Source organism: Callospermophilus lateralis, unplaced genomic scaffold (assembly GCF_048772815.1).
Source record: "Callospermophilus lateralis isolate mCalLat2 unplaced genomic scaffold, mCalLat2.hap1 Scaffold_73, whole genome shotgun sequence".
In the NCBI taxonomy this organism is placed as follows: domain Eukaryota; kingdom Metazoa; phylum Chordata; class Mammalia; order Rodentia; family Sciuridae; genus Callospermophilus; species Callospermophilus lateralis.
In genome coordinates this window covers 2,792,421-2,819,009 of record NW_027515346.1, presented here as the reverse complement: position 1 = coordinate 2,819,009, position 26,589 = coordinate 2,792,421, and positions in this window count along the sequence as shown.

The window sequence follows — 26,589 nt, the reverse complement described above, 5'->3', positions numbered from 1 at the left end:
TCCCTTCTCAGCTGTGGCTTCCCTTGACAGCTGTGTTCTTGCCATTTTTAACTTCCTGTGGTCTCCCTGCAGTTTTAGCTTCATTCCCATAACTTCACAGCTCTACTTCTCATGTGCTGCTTGCAAGAAATCTAGACTTATCTCACACATCTTTCCAGGTTTTCCTTTAAAATTTTGCTGGAATTCTCTATAACCACACAGTTTTTGCATTATGCATATCTGCAGAGCCAGCATCACATAGATGATGCTAAGGTCTGCTGTCAGTGGGAGCAGTAGTCCTGCCTCCTTGGACTGTGGCCATGACAGCCTCTAAGTGCCTGGATGGATGAACATGGCGGCAAAAATCTCCTGCACTCCAGCTCTCTTCTCAAACAAGAGTTTACATTCTTGAACACCTTTGTCTTTGCATGGTGGGGTTTTGCTGCCTCCTCAGATAACCTTGGAGCACCTTTTCTACTGTTCTGATATCAAGTGATTGGCTTCTTTGGATGGCACTAACACTTTAGCAGCCACATGATCCTTGGCTATAGCTTTACATGTGTTTCTTTTCTTGTCAAACTACAATGTTTTTATATTTTTCTTTTCTGCTTTTTGCATCCAGTTCTCACTGTAAGTCTAATTAAAACCAGAGGCAATGCCCATTGGGGCTACACAAAAATTGAATACCTTGAAATTTCCTCCACCAGATTAACTAATCAATCACCTTAAAACCTAGCTTCACACAAAGTCTCACAGAATGAACAAACTACAGACAAGTTCTTTGTCCATATGTGGCATTAATGTTCCTCTTGTGCAATTCCCCAGAATCTGTATTTCAATCTGAAACCTCAGGAACTTGACCTTCATTCTCTATATTCCTTTCAGCATTCAGTTATTGTAATCCTCATTTAGACTGTCCATCATGCTCTATTTAGAATGTTCTAAGTTTCCCACACTGGTACAGGGAGTCACTTGTCCACACTATTACAAATTTCTGCTACAAATCAATTTCAAAGTCTCCTCAACCAGATTATCAGATTAACACCAATGATTCCACATTTGTAATAGATTTCAGTGTCAGTCAGCTTTTCATTTGTGGTAAAATATCTGAGACATATCTACCTAAAGAAGAAAAGTATTTTGGCTCATGGTTTCAAATGCTTTTGTTCATAGTTGCTGACCCTAGGAGTATGAGTTTGTTGCAAGAAGGAACACCATAGCAGAAGGTGAGTGACAGCACGAAACTGCTCACATCATGGCACTAGGGAGCAAAAAGAGAGCTTGATTTTATAAGAGAGCCTAGCCAGAAAAGCCCATTAGTTTTTACCCATAAATATTTCATCAATTGATTAGGTCAGAACCCTCATAATCTAATCTTCTTAGAGGCTCCACTTCTGAACACTGTTGCATTAGGACAAAGCCTTTAATACCTGATATTTGGGGGACTTTTAATACTCAAATAGTGCTAATCAGCTTTTCAAATCTATCAACAAAATACCTGACAAGAATATCTTGGAGGATGAAAGATTAATTTTGGCTCACGGTTTCAGAGGAATTAGTCTATTTTGACTGATTTTGAGGCAGAAACATCATAGTGATAAGGTGTGTTGGGAAATCTACTCAGCTCATGGAAACAAAACACAAAGAGAGAGAGAGGGGAGAGGCAAGAAGTGGCCAGGGACAGATATGGTCCCCAAGGTGATTCCACTTGTGACCTTCTTCCTTTTAGCCATAATCCAACTATCTACTCTTATCACACAGTAGTACATTCAAATTATTATACTACCAAATGAATTAATCCACTGATGAGGTTATAGCCCTTATGTCTTAATCATTTTCTAAAAGTACCACCTCTAAACCTTGTTGTAGGGGTAGCATTCCAGTTCCAATCATAATGCAAACCATAATGCCATCTATTTTAGTTAATATTTTATCTTGATAAAAAACTTTGTGAATTAACACTGAAAAAGACCAGATAAAATGAAACATTTTTACTTTGATATAGTTGGGATATTGAAGCTCCTTTAAATATCCATGGGTTGAAAACCTTTTCTCCCACCAGGTCACACCATCGAGTGGTGGTGAAACAGGAAGTGAGACCTAGAGGAAGAAAGGAAGCCATTGATGGTACAACCTAGAAGGCAATATTTGAACCATAGTCCTTCCTCTTTCTGTGCTTTGGCCACCATGAAGTGAGAAATTTCTCCAGAAACTATATACTGCCTCCCTATAGGATGAAAAGCCACAGAGCAAACAGAACAAAGACTGAAACCTCTGGAACTATGAACCAAAATATGCCTGTCCTCTTTGTAAGTTGTTTACCTTGGGATTTTTTTTCCCCACAGTGATGAAAAGCTGACTACCATGAGAGTTAAAGATGTTTATTTGGATGCAATGATATGGCATTTGTTTTGGTGAATTATTTTCTTCAAAATGTAATAACCAAATTGAAATATGCAACAAATTTAACCCCCATTCTTTACCTTTGTGTATATAAATAAAAACCTTGTTTTCATCACTAAAGTTATTTGTAGATCTCTGTGTAAACAGAGTTGTGCAGGAGGAGAAAATAAATCAATATTTATATCTGAATAAGTTTCTTTTATGAAAGTGAAAATACTACAGGACTATAGAATTATTATAAAATTATTATAAAAAATTATTATTATAAAAAGGTCAACTAATTTAAGCCAATGTAGCCCATAGTAGGACACATTAAACACACATGTTTTACTAATCCCAGAATCATGCATTAATTGAAGACGATTTTATATTTTATGTTTAACAATATGAGGAGTCTTCTTAAGTCCTGCTTTCTTTAGCCAAATATGTTTTCTCTTTATTTATTCAAAATAAAACTGAGTGTTGTATTCTGAACATTTGCTAACTTATTTGGGAAGAACAAAAACTAGTATTAATGTGCAATGTAAATATTCTCTGATTAAAAAAGAAAAGATTTAAATTCAGCAAATGGTAATTGAATAACTTGTCCTCATAAATTGATAAAAAAGTGTACAAGTTGGGTATGGTCATGCACACTTGTAATCCCAGTGGCTCGGGAGGCTGAGGCAGGAGGATCATGTGTTCAAAGCCAACCTCAGCAAAAGCAAGTTGCTAAGCAACTCAGTGAGACCCTATCTCTAAATAAAATATAAAATAGGGCTGGGGATATATTTCAGTGATTGAGTGTCCCTGAGTTCAATCCCGGGTATCCTCCACCCCTCAAAAATGTACTAAACATTAGATAACTTAATTATTAATTATTTTCTGCCTGGAGCACCACAGCAAATAGTCTACTCATCTTTTGGAAAGTTAATATTCATCTCTACTATTCAAAGTTTTTCTTTTATGGGCTTTTATTACTGTTTTTTAATTTTTTTTTTAATTTTTTTTATTATTTTTATCCCTATAAAGACTAATTCCAGAAATTCTCATGCAAGTTGCCAAAAGAATGACTTAGTAAACATGTGATTACATAAATTATTTTCTAGCTCCCACATACACACATGCACAGACACACACACAATCTTTTTTTTTTTTTTTTTTTGGTTTAGTGCTTCAAAGAATATTTTTATTTAGAGGCCTTAGAAATTAGTTTTTTGAAAAGAGATAAATTTCTAGGTGCTTATATATATTAAATATTGCAAAGATCCACATGTGAAGGATTAGATTATTTCTGGACCAAAACATAAAATGTACTAAATTAAATTTTAAATATTATTTACAAAGTCCATATGAAAATTCATATATTTAACTTTTCTTCATATAACTTAAATTAAAATTTATTTTATTTTAGTATTTTAAATCAGTATTTTCTGATGATACACCCTAGATGGTACACCTATTATCTGGTATAGAAGTAAGATTAGAATTTTTTTCTTTGTATACCTCTGTTATATAAAGCTCATATTGTGCTAATATTTAATATATATACCTGAAAAATATTTGTGATGTGATGTTTTTCTCAGACATTCTCTTTATGACATAAGAATTTTTGTTTTTTCACAGAATGACTTTCCAGATATGAATTTATAGAAGGGATAGTCATATGACAGTGGGCACTTATTTTACCAATTATTTCATCTACTTCCTGAAGTCTTTTTTGTTTAGATTGACATGTGTGCAAATCATTATAGAATGCTTATCTTTAGATAAATTATCTGCATCTAATGTGAGTTTGAATTGGTACATCTATCCTTTCTCCATTCCAAATTGACACCATTTTTCTTTCTTTAGAACAACTCACTTCAATGAGCATTAAGGAAGAGGTCCAAAAGTATAGCTCTGAGAAATTTCATTTAAGTAATTTAAGTAATACTTTCACATTTCCTAGCCCTCTTCCTCTGAAAATGCAAAAATAGACTTTTGGCTGAAACATACTGAGGGAATATGCGGCCATGCTGGTATGCAGACAAATATTAGAATAGATCTGACACAACTGCTTGATGGAATCCTGTTGAAAGGATCACAAATCTCAGAAGCTTTTAAAGTGTCTGAGTATTCCATGAAAGTAAAATGTTTTCTCCTGCAATCATACAGGAATCTTATGGGAGCTTATGGTAACATAATTAGATATTTTGGGGAACTGCTTTTGTCTACATAAAATACTCCTTAAAATTGAAATTTTTATGACCTTATTATAAAATATATCTTAATCAGGTAAAAATCCATATTTCTTTTCTTCAGGATCCCCTCAAAATTTCTGCAGGGAGGAAACACTACTGCATAATAACAGATTAATTTATTGTGGATATATATGCCTTTGAGCAAACAAATTATGATTTTTGTCTTTTTTATATTACTATTATGTATTACATTGAATGACTTTATATTCTAACAATTTTACCTTCTTTGATCATATTATATAATTATTTTATACTGTGATGAACATGGCTTAGTAATTGGATGTTACATATTTTTGTTTGTATTGATAAGGGACATGCATCTGTAATAAACAAATTTTTTTGAAATTTTTTTCCAATTCTGTATTTTCCATTTCTCTAATCTCCGTACTGATGGTTCTCTTAATTTTACTATCATGAATTTTTCTTTTTTGACAGTCTTTTTCTAAAGGTTTTTCAATTGCCTTTATCCCCATGCCCCTATACTGCAGATTATACCCAGGGTTACTCCACCACTAAGATACATCCTCATCCCTTTTTGATTTTTATTTGGAGACAGGATCTTTACATTAAGTTGCTGAGGTTGGCCTCGAACTTGTGATCCTCCTGCATCCTTCTGAGTAATTGGGATTTCTGACATGCACCATCATGCCCAGCCTCATTGATCTTCTTAATAGGAAATTTGGTTTTATTTATATTTTGTATTAACTTCCTAATCTTGATTCCATTTATTTGTTTTCTAATTCTTTTCCATTCTTGTCTTTTCCTTGTACTCTGGGATTCGTTTTTAGAGGCAATTAGAAATATTAGTTTCCTAAGGTGCAGTGTTATACTTACTGAATTTGTTTCATTTATGTTTTGTAAAGGTATTAACTACTGTAAGTTTCCATTTAAGCATTGGTTAGGTTTTAATCTCATAAATTTTGGTATTTGGGTCTTTATATTCATCTCAAAACTATATTGTAATCTACAGTGGGATAATTCCCCTGAACCACTGAATGTTAATGTGCTTTTTAATTACCAAATATTTTAAAATTTCATGGTAATTTTTGCTATTGGATTTTAATTAAAGTATTCAATGACTTCAATTTATTTCAATTTTTTTAGTTAAATCATGTTTTATGTCACACTCTAGAAAATACTTGTGTAGACTTGCAAAGATTTTGTGTTCTGCTGTCATTTTGAGGAACATTATACAGATATCTATTAAATTAAATCTATTTATTTTATTTTATTGTACTATAGTGGATCAAACAATGACTTAATTTCTCCTTCACTTTTTCTTGAGAGAGAGAGAATTTTTTAATATTTATTTTTTAGTTATCGGCGGACACAACATCTTTATTTTTATGTGGTGCTGAGGCTTGAACCCAGGCCGCACGCATGCCAGGCAAGCCCGCTACCGCTTGAGCCACATCCTTAGCCCAATCCTTCACTTTTTTTTTAAGAGAGAGAGAGAGAGAGAGAGAGAGAGAGAGAGAGAGAGAGAGAATTTTTTTTAATATTTATTTTTTTAATTTTCGGTGGACACAACATCTTTATTTAATTTTATGTGGTGCTGAGGATCGAACCCACCGCCCTGAGCATGTCAGGCGAGTTCGTTACTGCTTGAGCCACATCCCCAGCCCTCTCCTTCACTTTAGTTGGATATTTTTGCAGCATATATTATTCTTGTTTGACAGTTTACTTCTTAAAATATGTTTAATATATCAACATTTTTACAGTGTATTTTGATGTTGTAAGTGGACAGAAAGCCTTTATTTTATTTATTTTTACATGGTGTGAAGGATGGAACCCAGGCTCTCACACATGCTAAGCATGTGCTGTGCCATGGAGCTGTAGCCTCAGTCCACCATCTATGGCTTTTGACCTTGCTTCTAATGAGAAGCTGGCTCAGTCCTACAGATGGCTTGTATATCAACAGTCATTTTGATCTTTATATTTTCAGAATGAATTTTCATTTGTCTTCAACATTTTGACTATAACTTGTCATAGATTACTTTGAATTCATCCTATTTGGAGTTTGGTGAGCTTCTTAAATAGTAAGTTCATATTTCTTATTAACTTTATGGAAATTTTCGTCATTATTTTTTTCAAATATTCATTCTATCCCTTCTCTATCCTCTTTTCTGGGACCCATTATGTATATGTGGTTGTGCTAGACAGTGTCCCACAGGCCACTGAGGATCTTTTTTGTTGACACTTTTTCCTGAAAAATGTCAGTTGACACAATTACAAATTAACTATATTTTTTTCTCTGCTACCTAAATGTTTTTGGAGAGACTATTTCATTATAACTATTGTAATTTTCAACTCACAATTTGTTTTTTACTTTTTTAAGACAACTTTTTTTCCTAGCACTGTGTCTGTATAAGTAGTATGCATGCCTTTATCCTTGTTAAAAATTTCTTTATAGTAATAGTTTTGTATTTGTGTCTTCATTTTCATATTTGTGTCTTTATTTATATGCAACAACAGGCTAATATAATGACAAAATCGTTTTGATCTTTAAAATGATTTTTTTCCATTATTGATACGAAATATAGTGGTTAATACTTTTTTATTTAAATGGGTTTTAAGAGCATTGTAAATGTTTTAAGAATAATGAACAACCTTTGTTATTGAAATTACCTATTTGTATGTGGAATTACGTATTTCTGTTTTACAAAGAAAAATTAAGATATTTTCATAGTTTTGCTTGCATAAAAAGAAGTTATAACTGTTTTCTACCAACTTATAAATTTTCTTCAAAAAATTGATCTAGGGCTGTGGTTGTGGCTTAATAGTGGGGTGACTGCCTAGCATGTGTGAAGCACTGTGTTTGATCCTCAGCACCACACAAACAATAATTAATTAATCACATAAATATATAAAAATACAATAAAATCATAAAATTTTTGATCCATTCATTTAAATAGCTTTCAGTCTCTATAAAGTAATAAAAATGGATAAGGTGACATTTTATTTCATTTCTCATTAATAAAAATATTTATTTGTTGGTACAATTACACATATATATCTCAGCATGCTAGTTAATAATTAGCTAGTCTATAATCTAATGATTTTTAAAAATATTTGTAGATTCTGTGAAGAAATAATGTATCAATTTATAGTGTCAATAGAAAGAAATAGTATTGCTTTTTAAAAGCTCACAAAATACACAACTGTCTTTTAGCAGTAAAATTCAATTAAGAAAAATTTTTATCATTATATCATAATATTTTAAAATGACATGAAAGAGAATTATTGAAGTACCCTCTGAAATATATTTGAAGAATTAAAGACAAAGTGATTAATTTAATCAAGTGTTTACTAACAGGAAATCAAAACAGTAAGTGCATGTAACTTTTTGCAGTGAGATGACATTTTTGCTTGTTCACATTTCCACAGAGTAAACAAATTGAAAATCTTGATTTATCATAAAAATTTAAATCCCATTCAAATTTTCATTTGGATATATGATATGAAAATTTTTTGTGAGTACAGAAGTGAACGTAAAATGAGCCATAATCGGCATCAGAATTTTTAGTATTTTACAAAAAAAGAAATTGTAATGGTTTTGTGAATTAGTTGCCTTATACTCTCACTGGACAGTCTGTAGAAAGAAAATTGACCAATAGTTTATCCATAATAACCTAATGAGTTACCAAGTTTTCCTGTTCATTTTTGTTTTAGTTCTTTCATTCCGAATTATTTGATACTAGTAATTTTATTTTCTTCTAAAATTTAAGTCTCTCATAGTGCTCAAGATAAAAGCTAAATAAAATTCTTAAGAAATCTTAAATTTAGAAAGATACACAGAAAATTATATGGTTTTATCTTGAAATGTTCTCATTGTTTATTGAATATTGCTATATAATATTTGAGCTGGGTGCAGTAGCTCACAGCTGTAGACCCACTTATATAGGAGGCTGAGGTGGGAGAATCACTTGAGCTCAGGATTTTGAGATCATCCTGGGAAACACAGAAAGATCCCATCTCTGAATGAATAAATGAATAAAAAATGAATGAATGATTATTAAAACTGATAAAATTAGATGGCTATTTATGTTACTAATCCTAGTAAAGATTCCTCCTCCAACTTTCCCATAATGTAGTAAAAAACACGGCAACAACAACAGAAGCAACTTAAATGTCCAGGGAAAACAGAATTTCATCAAATTTCCAGGCTGCTCCTCACAACTTCTTCACCTGCTTATGCCTTTGGTACTCACCTGTGCATTCATTGATTTTGGTGTGTCTTCTCTTCAGTTCTGGTCCTATGTCCAGACAGTGTGTTCCTTTGCTCCACATCCTTGTCTTATCCAACACAGATTTTGGTATGCTCCCTAATTTTGTTGGCAATTAGCCAAATTGAGAAAGTTACTGTAAGATCTCACTTTGCAAGGCTAACCACCATCCTCCTCAAGGAATAAGAATTTCTTCAGGTATTTAGAAATTACTTCTATGTGTTAGGGTCTGTAAACAAGTCAGGATGGCGCCTGGCATTTTGCCAGAGGGAGTGGTTTGTGAAGTAACATCAGTGAGCCATTAAGTGTGCAGATTCCTTATTGGTTGACTGCTGTATCTAGTTTATGTTAATTAATATAAACTGTGTGGAATGTATATATACCCCTCCTGTCCTACAATAAATGGCTCCCACTCCTGCTGTATCAATGTACACAAGTTGCTTGTCACCCCCCGGTTATTTTGCTGCAGGTGGACTGCGGCATCTATGTACCATCATCTATTAAGTATGCAGTTCTATTCTTGTTACCATTCAGTTTAAAAAGGTAGCAGTCCTCAGTGAGCTAAACTTCTATCAAACACCTCATATAATAAATAAGTAAACATATACCATAAAATCTAAGTCAATATTGTGAAACTTACCGTAGGGAAACATCAAGCAGGGCCTAGTGCAATCAACAACCTAATATGCAATATTTTATACAATATGGTTGAATAGTCAAGGAAGACCTTCTTCTTGAGGCAGAATTAGAACACAACCTGAAAAATGTCATTAATAAATGTCGGGGGAAGTGTATCTGTCAGGAAGTATTAATTAGTCAAGACTATAATAATTTAAAAAACTCCAAATCTCAGGAATTAACACACAAGGCTTTCACTTAAACTTCCTTGCTTTGGCAGCTTGGACAAAGATTCACCTTAGCTCTTTCTTTTCCATGGAATGACTCATAGACTCCAGTTTTTTTCTCCTGGCCTCAAAATGTTGTTTACATCAGAAAGGAGGAAAGAAGGATACAAAATTATTCTACAATGCTTCAGGTCCAAGTAACACATGTTCACAGTCATTTGGCCAGAATAGTTAGATGGCCCCAATCTAACCTCAAGGAATTCTGGGCAGTGCTGGCAGTGGGCACACAGCAGGAATATTCCAGGCACATCCAACACATAAGGCTATGATTAAAGTAACTTCTTGTGTTCTCTATTACTATTGAAAAAGTTCTATCTATTTATAATTTTCTCCCCCATCTTTATAGTCTCTAGATTATCTAGAAGGCTGCGTGGTAAATTGAGGTGCACAGGTTGGAACAATTACAAATGGTGAATTGCTTTTAGATTTGAGCCATGATGGAAGAAGTATTTAATGCTGCTGCCAGATAGGCCACTTGGCATATCAAACAGTTCTATAGAAAACCACAAGCCCATTGAATTGCTGAAGTCAACAGCAAACAAGAGGAGTTAGTTATATCTGAAGTATATGCAGGAAATGGAGACTGATCATCCTTCCAATATGGAATAGAATGTTGTCTAAAATATGATGCAAGGATTTTGCAATTATTTTATGCAATGAATCTTCAGCTATGTATTCATGTTATTGTTATGTAATGCCTTTTAATTTTGCTATAAATCTTCAGAATAAGTGCTTAAAATAGAGTATGTTCAATAATTTTCTATTTTTAAAAACAGTGGATGATTACTGTCAATAAATTCAAAATATCCAACATCCACAGGGGAGCTATGGTTACATTATTATGATAAGGAATCAAAAGATACACTATACCACATTAAAAATACACAGAAAATCAGAAAACCCAAATTTACTGATGAGACATTATGATTTTCCATTATTATTTACAACTGTGCATCAATATAAATTTTTAACAATCATAGTAGCAGAGGTGATGTTCCATTCATAAATGTAGCATATTTTTTTCATTTCAAATGTAGCATATTTTTTCATTTAGATTAAATGATGCTTTTAAATTTGGAAGTCACCTTTTAATCCAATTTTTGTTTTACATGTGAACTATTTATCACAAATTGTGAAATAGTAATATTCTCACACCATTAAGAGTTAATAGATGGTAAGGGGGCGTAGATCAATGATAGAGGGCTTGCATCATATGCATACATGCATAAATGAGGCCCTGAATTTCATCCTCAAGCAAAAAAAAAATGAAAAGATTGCACTTTTAAAGCAGTGTTGTCAAATGATTCATATAGAAAATTAGAAATTTCCAATAATCTTTCTTTTTCATAAAATTCACTTAATGAGTCAAAAAAAAATTCCACCAAAATTAATAATTCTATTCTCATATTTTCAAATTCACATGCATGCACACACACACAGAGTAATTGCTTTATATAGTAGCATTTTGGTCAGTATTGTATAAGATGACATTTACTATGCATTTTATGTGCATAGAAGGTTATACTATCTACATTTGTGTAAGTATGTTATGTAGACATGGTGACAAAATTTGCCTAATAATGCAGTTCTCAGAATGCATACTCATCATTAAGTGATGATGACTATATATCTGTATTTATATACATGGGTATATATATTTTTATGCAGACATATATTGTGTATTCATATACATATTATCTACATTTTATAGTAGTCAACTTTTTATTTATGTACTAGAGTATGATGTATATAAAAGTGATTCATTAGTAAGTAGAGGGAAGATAATTCAATGCATCAAAATTGTCACTTTGGGGGCTGGGGATGTGGCTTAAGTGGTAATGTGCTCACCAGGCATGTGCAGAGATACTGGGTTCAATCCTAAGCACCACGTAAAAATAAATATGTTGTGTCCACTGAAAAACTGAAAATTAAATATTTAAAAATTCTCTCTCTCTCTCTCTCTCTCTCTCTCTCTCTCTCTTTAGAAAAAAGTCACTCTGATGATCATGTATAATGTGAACTTAAGAAGCTTTCTGTAATTTATAAAAGAAACAAACACATTTATATATAATATGTCTTTGCTTTTGTTATCAAATGCAATATTTTCCAAATTCTAAAAGTATTACAATGTTTTTGATAATGAAGTTGGATAATAAAATATTGATATTTCTTCCTGTTTGTTGCTAAAACACATCTTTACAATATGTTCTAATTCAAATGATTTGTAATCATCTTTAATGTTTTATATACATGAGCTGGTGATAGAGTTACAAGAATATGTTCCTTTTCTTAACCAGTTTTTCAGTTTTCCTAATATATTTTAAACTATAAAATAGTTTTTCAAAGTAATGATATGGGAGTCTCAAATTACTAACATATTAAATGATAGAAAAAACATTTTTCTCCTTTGAAAGTATGTTAGCCTATGTTTAAGTCTTTACTTGCTGTAATCATTTCTCTTTGTAATAAAGGAATAATGATGTCATTTATATAATACTTACACATTATATTTGCTATTAAATTTAGAGCAAAATGAATTAATTTTTTTCTACTACATTAAACATATAGGGGAAATAAAGATTTTGTGTGACAAACTTGCTTAGTGTAAAATTATATCTGTTTTATCAATTCTCATAATTTACTCTTAATTTATATCAGAATAAGAGTTTGCTTCAGTCTGCTATTCTGTTATTATTACCAAAAGACCTGACCGGAATGATTTTTAGACAAGGAAATTTTATTTGTGGCTCAGGGTTTCAGAGGTCTCAGTATACAGATGGCGTACTCCATTGCTCAAGGTGAGGCAGAACTTCATGGCAGAAGAGTGTGGAAGAGGGAAGCAGCTCAGGTCATAGCTACAAGGAAGCAGAGAGAGCTCCACTCACTGAGGAAAATTATATACTCCAAATACATGCCCCCCAGTGACTCACTTCCTCCAGCTACATCCAACCAGGCCAGAGTTACCACCCAATTAACACATTGACATTTCTCCATTTATCTATCCATCATGCTTCAGAATAATCTATCCATATACTTTATCTCACTGAATAACAAACTTTTGATAAGAACTAATAATGTGCTTGATTTTAATCTGAAAATTTGGGGGACATAATAATCTTCCTTCTAACACTCCAAATTTTGAAGATAATAATTTAGTCTTGATATACTTTAATTGCATCCTCAAGTTGATCATTAATCCTAAAATGCTACAATAGTCATCTGAGATATTTTCTAATTTACTTGTTTCATAGATTTCATTTCTACCACTTACTATGTGTTGTTCGTAGTTTTTCTAAACAATATCAGGCCTTTCTTTTCTCAATTGGATGCTATTTTCTCTTCCTTTCCTGCTTTGGAAACAAAACTGTTATGGTTTGGATATAAGGTATTCCTAATATCTAACATGTGAGACAATCCAAGAAATTTTAAAGGTGAAAAGATTGAATTAAGATAGCCTTAATCTAATCATTGAAGTAATCCACTGATAGGGATAACCCAGGTGGTAACTCTGGGCTGGTAGGATGTAGCTGGAGGAAGTGAGTCACTTGGTGGCATATATTTGGAGTACAAATTTTTCCTTGGTGAGTGGAGCTGTCTGCTTCCTTGTAACCATGACCTGAGCTGCTTCACATTTTATTTTTGAAAAACACAAATAAAAGAACTGCCCCCATGAAATTTACAACCATGTGGGAAAAGGCACTGAATTTTGTCTCTCTTTGTATTTGCTTATTGTATTAGCACTTGTGGGATTTGTCATTTAATTAGAGAAATCAAAATTACTTTCTAAATTAAGCATGGTGGAGAAGGAGCTGGAGAATGAGAAGAATGGAGAGTTGAGCATCCCAAAGATGCCAGTTCATGAAAATGACCTGGTCCTTAGTTCATGTCCTCTCAAAAAGATTATAGATTATTTATAAAAAGACTATATTATATCAGTTAATTTTATATCAGTTAATTTTTTATCTTAATTATGCTAGGATGATAAGTATCATTATATCTATGCCAAATAAACAAGTGAATGGATATATCAAGATACATCTGATTTCAGCATTATGCTGACATGTTAAGTGACTACCGTTTACCTTTGTATCTTTAGTTCTCAGTTTCTATTGATCTTACCATTATTCAGTGCATTTTACCCACATTGTTTTTCTAGAAAAAACTCATGTTCGTTGATTACATATGCATTTACTGTTTCCTCATTTGACATTCATTGTTCCCAAATCTTCACATTCTGTTTCCTTTTTGGTATACTGGTGTTTGACAACTGGTTTTCTAGAAGTAAAAATTCCTGATTTGCAGTATTTACTAATTTCCTTGAGACAAACACTTCTCAGAAGGTGATAGACAACCAATCAAAAAATATTTGAAAAAATGTGCATGATCTCTAGCAATTAGAGAAATGCAAATAAAAACTACTGTAAGATTTCATCCCACTCCAGTCAGAGTGGCAGCTATTATGAATACAAACAACTATGAGTATTGGAGGGGATGTAAAGAAAAAGGTACACTCATACTCTGCTGGTAGGACTGCAAATCGTTGCAGCCAATATGGAAAGCAGTATGAAGATTTCTTGGAAAATGAGGAATGGAACCACCATTTGACACAGCTATCCTTCTCCTCAGTCTATACCCAAAGGACTTAAAACAGCATACTACAGGGACACAGCCACATCAATGTTTATAGCAGCACAATTCACAATAGCTAAACTGTGGAACCAACCTAGATGTCCTTCAGTAGATGAATGGATTAAAAAAATGTGGCATATATAAAAAATGGAATGTTACTTAGCAATACAAGTGAATAAAATCATGGCATTTGCAGGTAAACGGATGGAGTTAGAGAAGATAATGCTAAGTGAAGTTAGCCAATCCCCCAAAACCAAATGCCAAATGAATGCTCTGATTTAGGGAGGTTGATTCATAGTGTGGCAGGGAGAGGGAGAATGGGAGGAACAGAGAAACTCTAGATAGGGCAGAGGGGTGGGAAGGGAAGGGTGGTGTCTTGAGGTTAGAAATGATAATGGAATGTGATGGACATTATTATCCAAAGTACAGTTATGTAGACAGGAATTGGTGTGAATATACTTTGTATACAACCAGAGATATGAAAAAATGTGCTCTACATGTGTAATAAGAATGGTAATGCATTCTTCTGTCACATACAAACTTTTAAAAATTTGAATAAAATAAACAAATAAAAAGACTCTTATCATCGCCCATTTCAAGCTACCAAGTAATGTCACAGAACTCAAAGCTGGAAAACTATGTAACCAATCACTCCTTTTGTTCTAGTGGAAGTCAGTTTGAGCTGGCTCCATCATAACAAATCTTCTTTTTCCATGAAGTATATGTTCATTAATAGACTTTAGTCTTCAAATTTTTCAAATTCTGGTTCCAACATACATTTCCCAAAATATTGGCTTATGGTTTTCTACACCAGCTAAGTCCATAGCCTCATTTGGTTGTTAATTGTTACATGCATTTCCCTTCCTCTTCTCTCTAACAAATATCTAATACCCTAAGATAACAATCAAAAGTAATTTGCATTTTAAATTCTGTTGAATTTACACTTTTTCTGTTTACGTGAAAAACTGATTTACCAATGTTTGTACATTTATTACTCTGTCATTTGTTTTAACTCACACATTTAGGTTGTCATATATCTACCTTGTTGGATTGTAGCTTGATGCGAGTTTTAGTCATATTATGTTTATTTCTCTTCATTGCCATCAGATAATAGAATGCCTAGCATGCAAGGGATCAATATTATCAACTCATTGGGCTTCAGTATTTTAGTGGATTTCAAATGAAATTAAAAAGTTTCATAAAGAAAATGACACAAATTCAGGCTTCCTTTTAAATAAGAAACCATAAATTTTGTAACCTTTTGATTATTTTGGTGAGTAGCAAATTGTACTACATGGCTCCAAACCAAATTAAAGTTAGAGGTGGCAGAAGATTATGAATGAAACCACCATATGACTTAGCTCTGCTGCTCCTCAGTGTTTACCCACAAGTATTAACATCAGCATACTGTAGAGAGACCTGCATTACCCATGTTCATCATAACACAATTCACAATAGAGAAGTTGTGGAGCCAGTGTGTGTCCATCACCATATTTATTGATAAAGAAAATGTAAGATCTATCTATCTATCTATCTATCTATCTATCTATCTATCCATCCATCTGTCTATATATGCACACACACACACACACACACACACACACACACACACAATGGAGGTTTATTCAGCCATAAAAATGTTGAAATTATGTTCTTTGCCAGAAAATTGATGGAACTGGAGAGTATCATGCTAAGTGAAACAAGCCAGACTCAGAAAGTTAAGGAGTCTATGTTTTCTCTCATATGTGGAATTGAGAAAGATAAAGGGGGGAACTATTTGAGGGGGGAACCTAATGAATATAGAAGGGAAACCAAACACAAGTGGGGTAGAAGAATGGGGTTAGGGAAAGAGAAAAGGGGCAGAGAAGAGGTGCTACTAAGGAATGAAACTGATCACATTATGTGCAAGTATAAGTATGTCACAATGGATTCCAAAGTTATGTATGATTAATATGCACCAATAAAGGAATTAAAAAAAAGAGTTTAAGGTGGTAAATCATCAGCAAAACAAAGAAAAACTAAGTGAGAATCATGTACACACTGATTTTGGAGTGCCTCCAACTATTCACCAAGGCACAGACCAAAGAACTTTAAAAATTGTTGGTCATAATCACAGAATTCTTTTAAAGAGTTAGTTATAAAATATGCTTCACAATTTTCTTTAAATCTACATGTTTATCCTTTGAAAAAATAATACCCACTTATGGAGAGAGTGTGTGGGATTCTGCAGTCAAAGTCAAAATTAATAAGCAATGTTTTCTGCTTAACGTTTGCAGATAGGGCTGCATGTATTATACAGGAGGATTTTTTAACTTTTATATCAGTGAGCCAAATATCATACCATTCAAATGAGCTATATCATTATTTCTTTTTTTTAAAAGAGAGAGTGAGAGAGGGAGAGAGAGAAAGAATTTTTAATATTTATTTTTTTTAGTTATTGGCAGACACAACATCTTTGTTTGTATGTGGTGCTGAGGATCGAACCCGGGCCGCATGCATGCCAGACGAGCGCGCTACCACTTGAGCCACATCCCCAGCCCCTATCATTATTTCTTAAGAGAAAAAAAATCATATCTATAGTGATCTTGGGAACTAACAATCAATGTGAAAAGACCATCAAAAGAAACTCACCAATCTACTTAATGTGATCTTTCTGAAAGATAAAAAAAAAATTTTGATTAAGCAATATTAGCTTCTAGTAAAACAATGATGCATTGTTATCCCTGTGATTAGAGATTCACACATACCCACACAAAAAAAAACTAGCATAAAAATAGTTTCACAGTTTATAACTACTTAGAAGAACCATGTTCTTTTTCCTATTTTCTCTGAATTTGAGAGCATTTTTTGTTGTTGTTATATAACAAATCACCACAAATTTAGTACCTTAAAACATTACATATAAGTTTCTTTACAAATAATTACAATAAAGGTAAGATAATTCTTTGTCTTTACATTTCCCCGACACCTTATTGTGGTAAAACCACCTAACATGAGATTTACCTTCTTAACGAATTCTTAAAGTATAACATATAGTATTGATATCTAAAAGCACTATGTTGCATCACAGATATCTTGAACTTATTCATCTTGCATAAGGGAAATTTTGTAACCAGTGTTTAGCAACTCCCCATTTTCTCTATCCCCCACTTTCTGACAATCAGTGTTCTATTCTTTCCTTCTGTGAATGTGACTCTTTTTAAATCAATCTTCTACTGAGCCCTCACAAAATGAAGTCAAGGGTCAGATTGTGTTTTTCTTTGAAGAAGGTCCTGGGAAAGAACACACTTCCAAGTTCATTCCATACATATAATTCATTTCCTTGTAGTTGTAAAACAAGGAACCCACTTTCTCACCAGTTGCTGGCTAAATCCAACCACCAGTTTCTAGAATCCTGCTGTAGTTATTTTCCTCCAACAAGGCTCTCTCTTTAGGCAGCTTATGGATGACAATTTGCATTTTCAAGGCCAGAAGAGAGCATCTACAATATGTTTTTTGCATACAAACAAACCTAACACCATTATTTTTGCCACATAGTGTAACCAAAGCAATACAGTGCAAAGCCATTTATTTGCCATACTCTATTAGCTAGAACCATCTGCACTGAAAAACATGGATTTATACAAGGGTGTCACTCACTGCAGGTCACTTTCTGGTATTTATACATTACCCTAAAAGTGTTACATTACCCTATTTCCCCTAATATTGGAGAGAAGTAGCACAGAATTTTGGAGGAATGAAAACAGATTTTCTATCATAAATACATTTTTCATAGTGCATTAAATATAAATTACTTCAATCTTCTCAGTTTACCAAAAATCCTACAGTCTATTTATGTAGAGTTAACATTGTATTGGTGATGGGGATCATACCAAGGCTGTTGCACATGCACTCTACCCCTGAGCATCATCCCCTAATACTGTCAAAATTTAAAGAAGATTTTTAATTCTATAGGGAAGAATGACCTGGGACCCTTTCTGAGATTTTACTTTACATTTTACTGGAAAAATAAAAGCAAAATTTTGTCTACTAAATTATTAAGAAAATGGCAATCTTCATTTAATTTTTTTCTATACTTAAAACGATTTCTATTTGATCACAAAATCAGGTCTTCAATAATCCTCAAAGTATTGTGTTTGTCAATGAAAAAACCCATCAGAAGTTTGTGACTTATGCAGGTTTGGGGATATTGTCTGAATGATATGTTTTCCTACATATTTTCAATTTCTCATTGACTTCACTTTAATTCATCTTACCAGATTACTTTCAATATAACAATGGGGCAGCATATTCATCTGCTTTGACATTTTTAATTTTTATTTTATTTTATTTTTGCTTTTCTGGCTTTTCACTGCTGCTTTGTTTTCCCTATGCACTTTCATTCTTATTGTCCCAGTGTAGCAATGTCATGCATTGGTAATTTTCTTGACTAAGGCAAGGCACATCATGGATTTCAGCTTTTATATTAACTGCTCTTCTTAGTTGGTTTTTATTTCAATCTCAATACTCATGTGAGGTACAGAGGTGAGAAAACGAACAGGAAAAAGTGATAGCTCTTTGCTTCAACTAGCAATACATAGTAGAGATTCAAGATAATTGAAACAGACAAACACAATAAAGCAATTAAATTTTTATTTCTTTTTTAAATTTAGCTTCTGGCTCTCAAGGAATATAAATTCACACAGACAAGGTAGGATAAGACTCAGGATAAAGAAGATTGAGAAAACTCAACATAATAAAAAAAATCTAATTTTGTTTTTATTTGACTTTCAACCAAGAGACCAAGTGTTGAAATCAAAACAAACCCTAAGGCTTGTACATGCCAGTATTCAGTGTATTCTACAAAACAGAACTTTTAAGTATTATACTGAGTAAACAGCTTCTCACCTCATGGAGAAAACAAAGCTAAAACTCAAAAAAAATTCTGTCCAAATTTGGATTAAAAATTTTGATAATATGCAAAGAAAAAATAACAAACTAAAAACTTAAGTAAACTAACAAATAGAAAATTTAAGACACTTTTGTTTGTGAGGATAAATCCAATACATATTAAGATTTATGTATGAATTTTGACTTACTAAATATTATATGAATGGAGAGAATTCCTTTAAAGTAAATTTAGTTATATTTAATGAAATGATATAAAACTATTCTAGATAATGTTTGATTGAAAAGTGAGAATATTTTATTTATTAATGATGTTAGCAAGAAAGCATTATTTCACACTGTTTTCCAATAATATTCTCATAGTATCAATTCACAATCATTACCACTGTGAGCATCAGACTATGTATCTTTATTTGTGAGAACATATTTACCACATCTTTTTAATTTGTGACATTAAGAGAAAGGTGATCCATTAAACATAATGCATATTAAATTATTGATTAGATAAGGTTAACTTTTCAAAGTTTAGGATATTAAATAAATGAAAAAATATCCAAAAAAGGAATAAGGTATATGAACTTTAAATGCAAAGTAATATAGTTTAGAAAAAATGATAAGCAACAAATTTGACAAGGTCCAATTAACACTTCAAATTTAATGTATTCAAAACTGAACTTATGATCTTCTGCTCTACATGTGATCCACTTCTAATACTCCAAATCAAAGTAAATGACATTTCCACTTTTTATGTTGTTCAAAATAGAAATATGTGTTATTATTTACACCTCTCTCTCCTACACTCTCCAGATCCAATACATCATCAAGTTTGGCTATTCTTTATTATTATTATTATTATTATTATTATTATTATTATTATTATTATTATTATTTTGTTAGGGATTGAACCCAGGGCCTTGTGTGTGCTAGGCAAGCACTCTCTCCGAGGTACACCCTTAGACCCCTCTTTTCCTTTCTTCTATTTGTATCTGAAGTTGTCTTTTCTCACTGTCACTACTCTGATTAGCTTAATATGCCATTTTTTCCTGTCTCCTTGTTTTCACTAGCCTGATAGTGCTTCTTTCAATATCTAATTTACCTTCCCCAGATCTTCCTTATTACATATAGTAGGTAAAGCAATTTTGGATCTTGTTATTCCTTTAAAAAAAGAAACACACACACACACACAACACAAAAACAAAAACAAAAAACCCAAGAACACCAACAAAACTCTTCCCAGGCTGGGGCTGTGGGTAAGCTGTAGAGCTCATGTGTAACATCCTACATTCCAGGATTGGATCCCCAGTATTGTCAACTAAATAAATTAAGACTTCTAACAACTTTGTAACAAACCAAGGATTATACACAGAAACTTAATCATGCCTGAATATTTCTCATGTTCTTGTTTCAGAATATCCCCCAACTAGTTTAAGCCATATTTTTTGTATGTTTGTGTTTTTTATTGCCTTTTTGAAAAGTTCATTATAAATACACATAATATCATGGTTCATTTTGACACTATTTTATAAACATGAAATAAAATTTGTTCCAATTCAGTTCATACTACTTCCCCTTTCCCTGCACTCCTCCCTCCCCTTGTTCCCTTTCCTCAATTCTATAGATTTTTCTTCTATTTATTTATTATTGTTTTAATTCAGTACCTTTTGTATATACATAAAAGTGAAATTCACTGTGGTATATTCATATCTGTACATAGGAGTGTTAGATCAGATTCCTTCCATGGTTCCTGCCTTTATTTATTTATTTATATATTTTTGGTAGCAGGGATTGAACTCAGGGGCACTATTTTGTATTTTATTAGAGACAGGGTCTCACTGAGTTGCTTAGTGCCTTGCTAAATTGCAGAGGCTGGCTTTGAACTTGTATCCTCTTACATCCACCTCCTGAGCTGGTGTGATCACAAGCTTGCACTCTATGCCTGGAGGCCTGTTCCTGCTTTGTCTTATCCCTCCTCCCTCCCATTCAATCCCCTTTCTCTACCCTATGTACCTCTTTTCTGTTTTCATGGGTTTCCTCCAATTGTTTCTTTTTTCTTCCTCCCTCCCTCCCTTTCTTCCATCATTCCTTCCTTCCTCCCTGACTCCCTCCCTTCCTACCTTCCTTCTTCCTCGTTTCAGTTTAGTGTTCACATCAGTGAAAACCATTTTGACTGTTGGTTTTCTAGGTCTGGTTTAAATAATTTACAATGTTCTCTAATTCCTTCCATTTACCAACAATTACCATAATTTCATTCTTCTTTAAGACTGAATAAAATTCAGTTACATATACATACCACTTTTTTTTTTTAAATGTGGCTACATCCCTGTAGTGATGCTGAATAGAGATCTTTTAGATATATACCAATGAGTGGGATAGATGGTTTATATGGTGGTTCCATTTCCATTTTTTGAGAAATCTCTAAACTGCTTACCAGAGTGCTTGTACTAATTTGTAGTCCCATCCACAATGTATGAATGAAATTTTTTTGCCTACATCCCCGCCAAATTTTTTTATTATTTGTACTCTTGATAATTGCCATTCTGACTAGAATGAAACGGAATCTCAGTGTACTTTTGCATTGCATTTTCCTAATTGTTAGTGTTGAACCACTTTCATACATTTGTTGACCATTTGTATTTTTTCTTTCAAGAAGTGTCTCCTTGGTTCTTTTGCCCATTTATTAACCAAGTTATTATTTTTTGATATTAAGATTTTTGAGTTTATATATATTATGTATATTAATTCCCATCTGAGGAGCATGTAGCAAAGATCTTCTCCCTTTTCTAATAGGCTCTCTTTTCATGATCTTGGTTTCTGTACTGTACAGGAACTTTGTCATTTGATGCTAGCCCACTTTTTAATTCTTGGTTTTTATTTTTTCAGCTTTTTCTTTGATATGACCAAAAGAACTAAAATACGCAATTTTACAGGAGTCTTAGTCCATAAAATGCTGGCTTCATTGAGGCACAACATCATGGCAAAAGAGTGTGGTGGAGAAAAAGCAGGTCAGGATATCACATCAGGAAGGAGAGGGAGAGAGAGAGAGAGAGAAAGAGAGAGAACAAGCGAGTACATGCTCTGTTCAACAAGGACAAACTATACACTCCAAAGGCATGCCCTCAGTGACCTACTTCCTCCAGACACTTCCTACAGTTACTACCAACTTAATCCCTATTAGGAGCTTAATGCACTGATTAGGTTAAAATTCTCATAACCTCTTTCATGATCCAATCATTTCACCTTTAAACTTTCTTGCATGTCTCACACATGAGCTTTTGGGGGACCCATCATATCTAAACCATAACAGTTTTATTTATTGCAATTTAAAAGTCATTTTTTTTTGAGAGAGAGAGAGAGAGAGTGAGAGAGAGTGAGAGAATTTTAATATTTATTTATTTATTTATTTATTTATTTTTTTAGCGGACACAACTTCTTTGTTTGTATGTGGTGCTGAGGATCTAACCCGGGCGGCACGCATGCCAGGCGAGCGCACTACCGCTTGAGCCACATCCCCAGCCCCAACATTTTAAAAGTGATTTAAGGAAGCTGATGGTCGTGCCAATATTTGGAATATTGAGGCACACATCTTCTAGAAGTTGCAAGTTTTCTGGTCTAATTTCTAGGTCTTTAATCCATTTTGAATGGACTTTTGTGAAGAGCAAAATGATCTAGTTTTATTCTTTACACACATGAACATCCAGTTTTTCACAGTCCCATTTATTATAAAGGCTAGTTTTTCTTTAATGTATGTTTCAAGCAACTTTGTTGATTGTCATATGACTGTATTAATGGGGTTTGTCTCTATGTCTTCTATTCTATTCCATTAGTCATTCTGTCTGTGTTGGTACCATTATTATGCTGTTGTCTCCTCTGTTACCTAATCAAATGCCACTTTATTCTTGATTTCATTAATAGATTGTTTCCAGTTATGACCTTGTAGATCATGTTATAATTAATTTTCACTATTATTTACCTTGTTTTTTGTGTAATTATTGGCTTATTGTCATTTTTTTCACACCAACTTTGAAGTAATATAAGCACAGAAAGTTTCTTTTGTTTCTTGCTATATCCCTTCCATATGGCAATGGACTAGCTCATAATAAGCACAGAAAATTATTGCTAAATAAACTAGTAAGGAGCTATCTATTAGCATGTGTTATAAAAATTTAACATTAAAATGAATGCCACCATTCTGTACTGTGGTAAATCCTGAAGAAATAATAAAGGAAACATGGGAGTTTAAAGTTGGAGAGAGTCTTAAACTCATTTATGCCATTCTTATTTTATTAGCAACCAAGTATTAAGATAAGAGGTTTATTAGACATTATACTACAAAAGAAGAGCCAAGACAAAAGTGAGGTCTTTCATCACTCCACCCAGTGCCGGTGCTACTGGCAGTCTGTGTCTCCTTTTCATGAATGTTTGCATTTCTTTGCCCTGTTTCCAGTAGCGTGGGCATCACTGTTGCATCTAGTGGTCTTCACAGTTAATCGTTACTTTCTTTGTGAAACTACTCTTCAATTTAAAAATTATCTGAGTCTTGTTTTTACTATTCTGACCATCATTTATCTAACCTTGCTTCTTTTTAAGATTAGTTGGTTGAGAAATTATCAACATATTAAAAGCTGTATGTATGTGTATGTATGTATGTGTATATATATATATATATATATATATATATATATATATATATATATATATATATATCTTAAAAGCCATGAAACTGTCATTATTATCAAAATCAGAGACATTCCATCACCTTCAAGGTATCTTCTTACCATTATTGTTATTATTATTTTTAGTAGTAGTAATGTTAGTCATAAAAATGCTTATCCTAGCATATACTTTCTTGGCAAATTTTACATGTAAAATACCATATTGTTAGCTGAAGTCAACATGCTGTATATTAGATCCCAAATACTTGATCTCATAAGTGACAATAAGTACATTGCAATCATTATTTCCTGCTCCTACCAGACCTTGAAAGCCACCATTCTACTCCCTGTTTTTATGAGTCTATTTTAGACTGCAGATATGAGAATGATCTCATATAATATTTGTTTGCTATATCTGGCTTATTTTCCTTAGCATACTGGATAGACTAGGAGGACACTGTGCTTGCCCCTTATATGTGGTTGTTATTCAATGTTCTCTCCTTGTTCTCTCATACTTCACATATTCTGTAACATTTCAGGGTGATTGCATAGACTTCAAATTCTTTTACTTCCCTGTATGTGTGTGTGTGTGTGTGTGTGTGTGAGAGAGAAAGAGAGATAGAGAGAGAGGGAGAGAGAGAGAGAGAGAGAAAGAGAGAGAGGGAGAGAGAGAGAGAGTAAGAGAGGTAGGGGGACACAGAGAGAGAGACCGAAGGAGAACTGTTCCAAAATTTAAATTCCAAGATGGTTCATTTTCTAAAACCAAATAAATCTAGTGGATATTGCTATTGCTATTTAGAAAGCTTATAACATGGTAAATAAAATTAATTTAATCAGGTACTGTCCAAATTAGTCTTTCCCTTTTCCAAACTCAGAACTGATGCTTAAGATTGTCAGTTTTCTGTGCTCCAATGACTGAAAACTCAGAAATATCTGATTCGTTTTTCACTTGACTTTCTTTCTTCAGCACAGTCCATTTGTCATCAATTTCCATGAATTTTATCACTTCTATATATCCAAGTCCACCCTCTGCTCTCTATCCCAGCTGCCACTGTCTTTGTCACTCTGTTGCTCTCAACTAGATTGCTTTGTCAAATTGAACTGGTCAATCTGTCGCTATGATATTCTTTTCAAAGCAAGCTTTATGGTATCTTCACAGTCTTTTTAAGCTAAAAATTGACTAAGATGCATTTCCTTATTTCTAAGATCAATACAAGACAACATGGATGAACCTTGAGGATATTATGCTAATAAGCCAGTCACAGAAGGACAAATGATCCATGATTTCATATGGATTAAGTATCTAAGAGTCAAACTCATAGAAGCAAAGAATAGAATGGTGCTTGACAAAGGCCTCTCAGGGGAGAGGAACTGGACAATGCTAATAAACATATGTAATCTTTCAGTTGTACAAAATGAGTAAGTTCTAGAGATCTGGTGTATAACATAATGGCTATAGCAAATAATGCTATTTTGTACTTTTAAAAAATCTGTTATTAGGGTAGGTCTCTTGTTAAACTTACCACAACTGAAAAAATAATTATCATGGTGCTCTCCTGAATCAAAGAGTTTACCAGCAAAACTATTTTAGTTTTCTTTAACATAAAATGCAAAATTTTAATTACATCTTAAAATTTTTTGGTAAAAAATAAATGGACAAAACCTAACTTGAATTAGTTAAAACAAAAACATAATTATTTACTTTTGGAATCAAAGAAGGGGATCAGCAGTCAAATTATAGAAAAGGCAAATGTAATTGTATACATCAGGTTTAATCAAATACAGGAGCTCAGACACCATTGGGACTCTTTTTTTCTCTGAGGGTCTTTAAACTCTTGCATGATTCTCTTTCAGTTTATACTATTTCAAATGAAGTAAAACTTTATCTAAGCAGGATCTCGGATTTACATGAAATAATACCTTTTTTTCAAGTTGATATTGCCTTAAAAGAACCCTATTTTTGTTTCAATGATAACAGAAAAGGGCAATAGAACCAAAGCAAAGGAATTATGAAAAAATAACTACAAAATACTGATCCTAAATTGAAACCCAGTTTTTGAGCAAACAGCTAAACAATTTAACCAGTGGGTTTTTTCTGTTTTTTTTTTTTGTGTGTGTGTGTGTGTGTGTGTGTGTGTGTCTGCCCTCCTTTAGTCACATTACAAAGTTTGAACTTTATTTTCTAAGTATTGTTATGGTTTGCATGTGAGGTGTCCCCCAAAAGCACACGTATGACAATGCAAGAAGGTTCAGAGGAAAAATGATTGGGTTGTAAGAGTCTTGACCCAATCAGTAGATCCCCTGATTAGTAACTGAGTAGTAATTAAAGTGGCAGAGTGTGAATGGAGGAGGTGGGAATTTGGGCTTGGCTTTATATCTGGCAAGTGAAGTCTCTCTCTCTTTGCTTTCTGATCATCACGTTAGCTGCTTCCCTCTGCCACACTCTTCTGCCGTGATGTTCTGTCTCACCTTAGACCCTGAGGAATGGAGTCGGCTGTCTATGGATTGAGACCTCTGAAACTGTTATCCTCCAAATAAACTTTTCCTCCTCTACAATTGTTCTGGTCAGGTCTTTTAGTCACAGCAGCGAAAAACCTGACTAAAACAAGTATAAATTGACTTTTAAGAAAAGCTACAAATGTCTTTTATCTTTCAGAGAAAGAAAATGAGCTGTGGCTTCCAAAAA